Source organism: Pinus tabuliformis, chromosome 8 (assembly GCF_031772625.1).
Source record: "Pinus tabuliformis cultivar Carrire ecotype Pingquan chromosome 8, CPIR1, whole genome shotgun sequence".
NCBI classification, from domain to species: Eukaryota; Viridiplantae; Streptophyta; class Pinopsida; order Pinales; family Pinaceae; genus Pinus; species Pinus tabuliformis.
The window spans coordinates 1,823,362,961-1,823,371,912 of record NC_142294.1 but is presented as its reverse complement, the minus strand read 5'-3'; the positions used below and the strand labels follow the sequence as shown (position 1 = coordinate 1,823,371,912).

The 8,952-nt window shown below is 38.6% G+C and overlaps 1 pseudogene; it reads right to left on the bottom strand.

Moving 5' to 3' along the window:
• Nucleotides 1-479: 479 nt before the first annotated feature.
• Nucleotides 480-1,123, bottom strand: LOC149243559 (BTB/POZ domain-containing protein At4g08455 pseudogene; annotated as a pseudogene).
• Nucleotides 1,124-8,952: the final 7,829 nt, after the last annotated feature.

Below are 8,952 nucleotides of genomic sequence, written 5' to 3'. Positions count from 1 at the left end.
TTTGAGTTTATATAGATATTGGAATTAAATATTGGGTTGTTAACAAGCCAATCAAAATATCAGCTTGAGTGGGCCTAATGGTTAAGAGCATGTGTTTCCTCCTAAGAGGTCACAAGTTCAAAACCAGAGGGGGGTAAAGTATGTATGCCTTCGTAGACTTAGCAGTCAAATCGCTGCGCGGAGGTGGGTCCCTTGTCCCACAAACAAGGGGGTCTCATACACCAATTTGGTGTCTGGCTTGACTGTGACCTTAAAAATGGATATTATTATTATTATTATTATTATTAGAAGGGACAAATTACAAATCATAATAGTTTTCCATGGATAAAAGCGGGTTTGCAACTGAATGTTGAATAAAGGAGTTGAATATAGTACATAAGGGATTGTTTTGGTAAATTCTTCCTCCTTTCTTGGTATGACGTTGTTGGTGGACCAAGTGCAATATTGACCAATCAATTGCTTCGCTATGATTTAAACTGTCAGCCAAGTGTTGTAGCCTCCTTTGTGGCTGTATTAATTTCTTTATCTAGATAGGATTCGTAGATCTCCACCACCAATCTTGGATCCTTGTCAACCAACTCATGATATTCTTTCCTTGTTGTTAAGGTGTGGATGTTCTCAATAATTAATGACAATGCAACCTCTTGAAGGTTTTTCACATTATGCTGGTGAGAAAAAGCAATGCTCATAATTGCATTTCCATTCTTCATGCTTGATGATATAAACTTCTCACAAACAGTTCGGAGGTGCCTAACCTAATATTTTTCTTCCAGAACAAGCAGATCATAAGCCATCTGCTCATCTGGAAAAGATTAAACCCTGTATAAGTAATGCACAAATTGGCGAGAAATTAATAGCTAAAATTTGTGATCTTTATTGTATGAGTCTTGTTCTCCTCCATTTCATTTTCTAGCATCGCCTTGAAAATAGGTGACTTGCTAATCAAAACAACCCTATGAGCCTTGATCTTGGAGCCATATGAAAATTGAAGACTAACATTGGTGTAGTCATCAAGCATGGCCTCTAAAGCCCACATCTTAAGGAACACAATTCTTGTATCAAATTCCTTACACCAATCATGAAGAATCACAATGAGGCCAAGGTAATAAATCATAGGCAACATGTTTGGTTCTCTGACAGGAAATACATTCATTAGGCAACAGTTGTTATGCTAATCCAACAGTGCTATAGCATACTCACCAAGGCCGACCATCGTGTCCATCCCATTTAGAAACTTATGTCTCTTCAAACCAAGCCTACATAAGAAGATTTTCACAAACACGTTCCAGTATTAGTTTTTGATGTGCAGTGCGTGGTGCAAGAATTCTTTAGATTGCAAGAAGCCATCGTAAAATGGTGCAGGAATCCCAATACAACAATCTGTTGCATGGTATAGGAAGGTGAATGTAGTACCAAGTTCTATTAGCATCTGTATAAAAACATGATCAACTCATTTTTAAACCTGCAAACACACAAACTATTATTAATGATTTTTAAATTCCATTAAAACAAGGGAAATAATAAATACTTTCAATAATAAGCATTCAAGCTAAACAAAAGCATGAGGAATTTCAAGTAAAATGTAAGACAAAACAGAGGCCCAACATCCCCCCATGCTGACCATCTTGCATTTCCTCATGCAAAGAAATCAATTGTTGTATTGTCTCACCCTTGCAAAAAAAAAAATTAAAAATATTTATAGGCATTCGTAATGATGTTCCTGCAATTATGTGTGATCAACATTCCCTGCACTAGATAGAGCTTGTTCTAAAAATAGAGTGTTTGCCGAGATCTTTATTTGTTTAGACTAATTTCAAGCAGATCTAGCACAAGGGCTGACATAGGAATTCTAAATTGCAAGGATGGTGTTATTGCTTGAATAAAATTGCTATCTTTCAAAAATTTCCAAAAATATCTCGAAGGCATCCTTGATCAGAAGTTTCACTTTAATATCCTCATTGTAAATATGAGTGACATGATTTGAAGGCCATGGTATTAAAAGTAGACATAATAATACCTTCCCACAATAGCCATTTTACCATTATCCATGTATAGTTGAGGCTCCTCTTGTCTGAGCATAGTGAATTACTTGCACTAAGGGTCCCACGTTCATAAAAATTCATTCTAAAAAAGGTAGAACTCTAAGACATTGTTAGTGTCGGTATCTTCATCCCTCCATCAGTGATCAAAATTTTTCTTTTGCATGCATATTAGGTGTATCATCCGATTAGCTGCATTCCATTAGGATCATGGATAATCTGATGGTAGTGGTTCAGTATCAAATTTCCCTCATGGTTTTTATCTGCTAGCCTATTTTCACAAATTCAGGTCATTTACAGTCATTTTTTACCATTACACTTGCAAAAATCATTTTAGGGTTTTTAGGTCTCATTAGGTCTAGGGTTTACCACCATGGTCTTCAAAAAATTCAGTAAGAGGCCAGTAGTGACATGTGGATGTTAAATAAATTCATAAAATCACAAATTCTACTGATGATTGGCTCCATAAAGGGTTTTTACCTCAAAACTCTGTTTTGAGGTGAAAACAGAGTTTTTCTATTTCATGTACAAATTTTATGTAATTTTATTTTTTTCATATGTAATAAAGCATAATCTATAGCCCTTGGTCACCTTGCCAAACTCCAGCACTCCAGCTCCTACAAAAGAAACAAAAAACATCCAGCGATCAGATCATCAAATGACAAAAAAGAACCAAACTGCAAAAATAGGGTTTTTAAAAGAAAAGTGAAAAGGGAACTTTAGAAAGTTGGTTTTTTCTAAATGAAAAATTAGAGTCGAAATGTATATAAAGTAATCCTTGTGTTAGAAGACTTCGTTTCGTGCTAAAGAGAGAGAGAGAACAAGAAGAAAAATCACATTTGGAGGATAGAGAGGGAATGTTGTAGCAAATTTCAAGATTTTTCTCGGCGCGACGCAACTGCGCACTGGAATGACGCACTTGCTAGGTGCTACGCACCCAGTGCAGGATTTGCAAAGAGATTTCAATGGGTGCTACACACCTGCCAGGCACTACACACCTGGGCATTGGCGTAGCGCACCCGTCAGCCAAGCCAAAAAATTCATGCCATCGATTTTCTAAGCCTCTAAATTTGCAAGTATCACCTCTTCAAGTAAGTACACCCTCCCATCTACCATAGCAAGAGCTTTTTTCATACATCATAGTGATTTGAATGGTGAAAAATCAAACCCTAGTTGCTTCAAAGTTGTCTTACAAAACTGTCTAGGGTTTTGTCATTCTTGTTGTTTTTACTCCCTTGTATGATTTTCCCACATCCCATCCCCCTGCACTAAATTTCCCTAATTCACTTCCCCTTTCCCTCTCCCATTTACACTTACCTTATCCTCTATCACCAAACCCTAAACCCTATACATATTTCCTATTATTCCCAAAACCCTAATTCCCCTTTCCTAAACCCTATCATTCCCTAAAAACCCTACAGCCATCATCAAAACCCTCCTCTGTACTTATATTATCAGTCAGACCATCAAATCTGAAAGAAGAAAACAACAGTCACCTATACTTCAAGAAAATCTCTTCATACTCATCATTCTGCATTCTACATTTGCAAATATGGAAACAGATTCAGCTTATGAAAGGTATGAGGAAACTGTGAGTGATTCCTCCCAAGAGATTCATGCACCAAGAAAACCACATAAGGGAGGAAAACACATCTAGGAGGAGTCCACCACACTCACAGAGTTACTAGCTTGCCCTCTTGCAGTAACATGTTTTAAACATCAGTCTTGCTACCAGTTTTGTGAGATGGCAAAGAGGATGAAATACCACCATGAACTTGCTAGGCTATTTGTCCTTCATCTTCACAATGGCCAGGTTAACTTAGCAGGTGTTTCCTTCACTTTGACACCTGAAACCATAGCTGCAACAACATGTATTCCAAATGTGGGTGAACAGTGGAACAAAGGACAACTTGTGGGAAAAGAGCATTATGAGCCTTATGTCAAGGCTAGTTATCAAAAGCAAATCAGTAGGGTCTTTCCTTTCAGATACCTACAAGACACTTATGCTCCACTCATGAAGCTCATTATCAAATACTTCACCTGTGAAGGGAGGTTTTCTCGCTTGTACACTTACCGTGTTAGATTATTGATGCATTTCACTAGAGTGAGGATGATGAACCTTCCCCACTTCATATACAGAAATATTAAGAAAAAGGCTACATTGGTGCAAAGGAAACCTCTTCCTCAACAGTCCAGTAACATTTATCATTTTTCATTGATCAAGATCATTGTTTTGCATCAGCTGAGCTTGTTGAACATTCCATGGGATACCTTCACTTCACATGAGGTTTTCAAAAGACCTTAGGTGACCCCATCAGTGTTTCAAGAGGAAGGAGGGCCTTCAAATCAGCAAGAGGTTCATGAGACTCAAAATACAGTTGTGCCTGTTATCACCCCAAGAAACTCTCCTAGTTTGTATCTTAGAGATGCTTCAGAACATTACAAACACAACAAAAATGTTGGAAAATGGTGGATGAATGGAAAGAATGATGCATATTCAAGCAAGATAACCACTTCTACTATGCTTAACCCTAGACATGGGTGAACACCCCTAGACTAAAAGGCTTTAGACCACCAATTACTCACAGTCTGAGGACTAAGTGAACATGGAGAATACTGATCACACCAGCAGATGCATAGGACCCTGTGATGTCCAATTGCAACCAATAAAGAGGTCTACAAATCTATTTTCTAATGCACAGATAGGATGACAACTCTCTGGCATTAAAACAACAGAAACCTGCATACACATTTAATAATACTTACTAGATTCTGACACAGAGGTGGGATGACAGCCCCTCTAATTCTAAACATCAAGAGCACTTAAAAAATGCATAACGGGCACAACCTGGACAAAGAAGAAGTGGAAAGTGAGAATTTAACTGCAAAAGAAGCTTGCATTAGCTGAAAATTAAGACCAAACACTGCAGGTATTATAGTAGTTACAGTCTCCAGAAGTCGAACTTTACATCAAAATAACATTCATCAACCTTCATTACATCTTGATTTTGGGTATATATAGACTTTGTTTACAAAATATCTGCTATCCTATGTGTGGAGGAGTCATAATGGACCACCAACCACCTTAATTCTCTAATATGGGTCTCTGATATGATCTGCTACTTTAATGAACAAATCGACCTTTTCTGACATTCTGTTGTCCTTCTTGAGCAGATGGAATGAAATATGGATGAAATTCCATGCCGGATAAATGTTTTAACTACTCGAAGCTTGTCCTTCTTGTCCTTTGGCCATACTGCTCTTTGAATGTGGTGGTTGAAGACTAACTGTGTCGGGTACAGGTAGCTGGCCACCTTTGTCTTGCGGGAGAACAAGACAGGCTATGAACAAGAATAATATGGCGGAGGCTGGAGCAGGTCGGGGAACAAACAACAGCTATTAGATCCAACAGACGAATGGTGGAGATTGAATCGAAGGGAGCCATCGAGAGGAAGCGGGCGGAGATGGTTGTGAGTCGTCAGATCGCTGTCGGGCAGATCCGACGGTGATCGGGCACGAAAAGCACGCAAAAAATAACGGGAGGGGACCGTACGGAATGGTGGTAAGCGGTTTCCCTGCACCGCTTATCGCACATGGCAGTAAACATACAGTGGGGGTGGGATCTCATACATCGCACAACACGTGGCTGATATGATCGGAGGGAAACCACTTTCCCCGTCAATTAACATGCGAGCAGATTGCATGGTGATGAGGTGCGAACACCGTCAGATCCTACAGCGGACGATCAGACGGCCGGGCTTTGACACAAAAGTTTTTTAAATGAAATGACATGAAAAAGGCTTGCGAAAGGGTTTGGACAGGTTATTGGGGTTTTATAATGTTTAAACGAAAACACTCGGGAGCTAAGGAAACACGGCTTTTATGCCAAATGTTGGTGTAAAACAGGGTAGCGAAAGTTATAAGGGTATAAAGAAAATGAAGGGGGGAGGATAAAATGAACTGCTGCGAGCTCCCTTAGGCATGAAACAACACTGCCACACCCGCTTTCAATCCATCAAATGTCGCAAAGTGTAGCAGAGCTAACACTGGCTCCTTCTGGGGATGAGATCCTCCCTGTGAGGTCTCAAGAACCTGCAGATCAATGCCTTTCCAGTTGAAAACAAATTAGCCAAAATTCCTAGTGTCCCATTGGGCATGGAGTCTACTTTGCCTATACAAAACTGATAAAAACCAAATATTTACAACTTTTAAGGCCAAAGACCTTAAACCACATAATTTTTCAGAAAACGCCCATTAACTAGGCCATCAAAAACTGCCTCTCCTCCCATACTTTTCAGTATGAAGGTGTTGTTCCCTTGAATCTGTGAAATGATGAAAGGGCATGTCTAGAAAGCATCAAACTTCCCATGATTTCCTTTCTTTTCCTTTAGTGCATCCCATTTCAACACCAAGTCTCCAACTTGAAAATTATCTATCTTTGCCTTCCTGTCAAAAACTTCCTTGATCTTTCTCTGATGTGATGCAGCCTTTTCAACCAGCTGTTCTCTAATCTGATGTACTTCTGCTAAATCAGTGATCCGCTTTGTCATTTCTTCTTCCTCATTCTGTTCTGTTTTAAGGAATTTTTCCAGAGGGAGAGTTAGATGAATTGGGAATACAACTTCAGTACCATACACCAGCTTGAAAGGAGAATTCCTTGTGGATTTTTTAATGGTCACTCTGTCAGCCCATAGTGCATACTTGAGCTTAGAATCCCAATTATTTTTATTGTCTTCTAACAACCTCTTTATTATCCTTATCGGGCTTTTATTAGAGTATTCTGCTAGACCATTTCCTTGTGGATAATATGAGGCGGAATGAACCAATTTAATACCCACTGAATCACACATTTCCACCAATTCTTTTGCCCTGAACGCTGTCGCATTATCTGTGATTAATTTATGTGGACAACCAAACCTAGTAAAGATATTTTCAACTAAAAACTTCATCACCACATTATGATCAGCCTTTCTGGTAGGAATCGCTTCAATCGACTTAGTAAAATAATCAGTGGCTACTAATATCCATCTGTGCTGGCCACTGGAATGTGGATTGATTTCTCCAATAAAATCCAAGCCCCACTACTGAAAAGGTCCTTTTGTCTGTATTGGTTTTAAGGGCAGGGACTTCAATTGTTGTTTTCCTTCAAATCTTTGCACCTGTCACAAGATTTAACAAAAGAAAATACATCAGAAAATAAAGAGGGCCAATAGTATCCAGCTCTGAGGATTTTATGGGCTGTAGTCTTCCACTAATGGTTCCCTCCACACATACTGGAATGAAATTGATGCATGACTTCTATTGAATATTCTTTGTCCAGACACCTTAAAAGCGCTCCAAATGGATCCCTCCGATAGAGCAGATTTTCATTAATGCAATATTTAGCTGCCCTAAGCTTTATGGTTCTGGCTTGACTTTGAGTAAGTTCTGAAGGGATTTCTAGCTTCAGCAAGAAATTAACTATTGCAGAATACCAATCACATGAAGCTAGATTTTCGGCCATTGACTGCTTTCTCTCTGGTTCATCTGCTTCATCTTCTTCTATTTGACGAATTTCTGCAATTGTGTAAAGGAAATCAATATCCAATGATATACAATTTTCTTTAGCCAGTAATTTGGCAAGACCCTGATCTCTGACCAGCTTGGTGGGCTTCAGTTCTATATCAAATTCAATCAATTTTGCAATCCATTTAGCCCTTCTTCCATCAGCATCAAGTTGTGTTAAGACACCTTTTATTGCAGCAAAGGGTACATATGCAATTATCTTGGAATGCAAGACATAAAATCTAAAAGATTTCAAGGATTTGATAAGGGCATATGCATGTTTTTCTATAATATCATACCTCAGTTCAGCATCCCTTAAGTTTTTGCTGAAAAATGCCACCGGATGCTCTGAGCTTCCTTCATCTACTTGTAATAGAACTGTTAGAATGGTATCTTTAGAGGCAAATGAAAATATATGGAACTCCTTGCCGTAATTTGGGCTTATTAAAGTGGGAGCATCCATAATAGCTTTTTTAATGGACTCAAAAGATCCTCTCACTGCATTAGTCCATCTGACCTCTGATCCTTTCTTCAACATGGAGGTAATATGCTTCATATATTTAGTAAAATTAGGGATAAACCTCCTTACAAAGTTAATCTTGCATAGAAAGGACTGTATATCCTTCTTTGACCTTGGGACAGATAGGGTCTGTATTGCTTTTACTCTTTCTGGGTCAATTCAGACACCTACAGCAGAAATGACATGTCCCAACAACTTGCCTTCTTCTAAAGAAAATTGTGACTTTTTAGGATTGACTGAAATCCCAAATCTTTTGTACTTCAGGAACACTTTTTTCAAATGTTGCAAATGATTTTGATGGCTGCTGGAGTACACTGTTATGTCATCAAGATAGATAAGGACAAATTTATCCTTCTCTCCTACAAATGCTATATCCATAGCTCTCTGAAAAGTGGCTCCAGCATTCATCAACCCAAAAGGCATCTTGGCATACATAAAAGTTCCCCAAGGAGTGGTAAATGTAGTCTTCTCTTGATCATCTGGATGCACAACAATCTGATTAAAGCTTGAAAAACCATCCAAGAAAGACATTACTTTGGCTCCTGGGACTTTTTGCAGCAAATGCTCCATCTTTGGTAGAGGATAGTTGTCTTTCTTGGAGCATTTGTTTAAGTTTCTGAAATCAACACATAGTTTGATTTCTCCACTTTTCTTCCTCACCACTACTAGGTTGGCTATCCATTTTGAATATCGAAGAGCAACTATAATCTTGGCAGCCAGCAATTTTTTTATTTCCTTTTCAATTAGAGGAAGACGCATAGGATTTGTTGGTCTCAGCTTCTGTTTGAAAGGAATGGTGTCTTTCTCTAGGGGGATTTTATGCTGGATTATCTTCTTATCATACGTTTT